Source organism: Gossypium arboreum, chromosome 6 (genome assembly GCF_025698485.1).
Source record: "Gossypium arboreum isolate Shixiya-1 chromosome 6, ASM2569848v2, whole genome shotgun sequence".
Lineage (NCBI taxonomy): Eukaryota > Viridiplantae > Streptophyta > Magnoliopsida > Malvales > Malvaceae > Gossypium > Gossypium arboreum.
The window spans coordinates 103,799,064-103,801,221 of NC_069075.1; positions in this window are offsets into that span (position 1 = coordinate 103,799,064).

Below are 2,158 nucleotides of genomic sequence, written 5' to 3' on the forward strand. Positions count from 1 at the left end.
CATGGAGACTACAAAATAGGTAAGACCTACCTTAAAAACAGATGCTGCCAGCTGCAGTAACGTGAATGTGAAAAATCACCAAAATTTGTAGGAATGGTATTAAATAGTGAATCAGCTATGTAAATGAACATTGATGAGTCTATTTTCATATGGAAGAAACGAAATGGTCATAGGAGTTACATGTTAAGAGATATTAAAGCTATTGTAAGACAGGGCCAGAACGGTTTCTGGGTTCCTGTCGCAACTTTAAAATTTACTATAAATTATCCAGAAATAATTAGGAGACATACCTTATATGTGCAGATTCCATTTTGAGTCTAGTTTCATTAGAAACAAACGGCACCAGCATTAAAGCCCTGTACAGAGAGATATTCAAGTTATACCGCGCGAAGGTCAGAGCAGTCGATCCCTGTAACATGGGTGACTTTAACTAATAAACTGTACCAATTGGCCCGACCAAAAATTCTAGAAATAAATCCATGGATGGATATATGAGTCTAAATTCAGGGAAAATTTACGAAACCAGTTTCCGAGTTTTGAAACTCGAGATATGATTTTTAAGGCGACAGTGACGCAGTTTTTCCAGCCTGACTGGAAATGTCCAATGGATGGGCAAAACAAGTGAACTTGGCTTGCTAACCCCTCGTGTCCGACACCGGCGATGGTCTCGGGTTCGGGGTGTTACAGTTCCCATGAACCACTGAACTCGAGGATGCAACATCTTAACATATCCTCAAGTATCTGAATTATCCGCTCGGATTGACCATCGGTTTGGGGGTGAAAGGCGGTGCTGAAATGTAGCTTGGTACCCAAAGCTTCTTGCAACTTCTTCCAAAATCGCGAGGTAAATCTCGGATCTCTATCCGATACGATGGAAATAGGCACCCCGTGTAATCTCACAATCTGAGAAACGTACAATTCGGCTATTTGTCCATTGAAAAATCCGTACGTACGGGGATAAAGTGAGCCAACTTAGTCAATTTATCTACCACGACCCAAATCGCATCCTTCTTACTTGCTGACAATGGCAGTCCGGATACAAAGTCTATTGTGACTCGATCCCATTTCCACTCGGGTATCGTGATCGGCTGAAGTAATCCTGAAGGCACTTGATGTTCCGCTTTCACTTGTTGACATATTAAACATCTCAAAACAAAGTCGGAGATGTCTCGTTTCATACCATGTCACCAAAACCGACGTTTCAAATCGTTGTACATCTTCGTACTCCCCGGGTGGATTGCCATTCGGCTACAATGGGCTTCGTTCAGAATTATCGAAATAAGTTCCGAATTCTTTGGAACACACAGACGACTTTTGAACCTCAAACAATCGTCATCATCGATTTGAAATTCCGAGTCCTTGTTCGAACACTCATTTCCGTTTTGCAACCAACTCATCGTCGACTTTCTCGAGCTTCACGAATTTGACGTATCAATAATGGTTTGGCTTTCAATTCAGCTACTAACACATTGTCGGGTAGAAACAGACAAGTGTACATTCATCACCGTAAGCGAATAATGATTTACGACTTAAGGCATCCGCAACCACATTCACCTTTCCCGGGTGATAGTCAATGACCACTCATAATCCTTTAACAGCTCGAGCCAACGTCTTTGTCGCAGATTTAAGTCTCTTTGAGTCATCAAATATTTGAGACTTTTGTGATCCGAATACACATGGCACTTCTCACCAAATAAGTAATGTCGCCATATCTTTAAGGCGAATACGATGGCAGCCAATTTGAGATCATGGGTCGGATAATTTTTTTCTCGTGTGGCTTTAATTGCCTCGATGCATAGGCCACAACTCGACCTTCTTGCATCAATACGCAACCTAACCCGAGTAGGGATGCGTCACTATAAATAACAAACTCTTTGCCCGATTCGGGTTGCACTAGAATTGGGGCTTCAGTCAAATAAGTTTCCAGTTGATCGAAACTTTTTTTTTTTTTGACATTTCTCCGTCCATTCGAACTTAACATCCTTTTGGAGTAAGCCGTCATTGGCGTGGCTATCGTCGATAAACCTCTTACAAATCGTCGGTAATAACCGGCAAGCCCTCAAAAGCTCCGAACCTCGGTAATATTTCTCGGAGGCTTCCAGTTAAGTATGGCTGAAATTTTGTTCGGTCGACTCGAATACCGATGCAGATATCACAT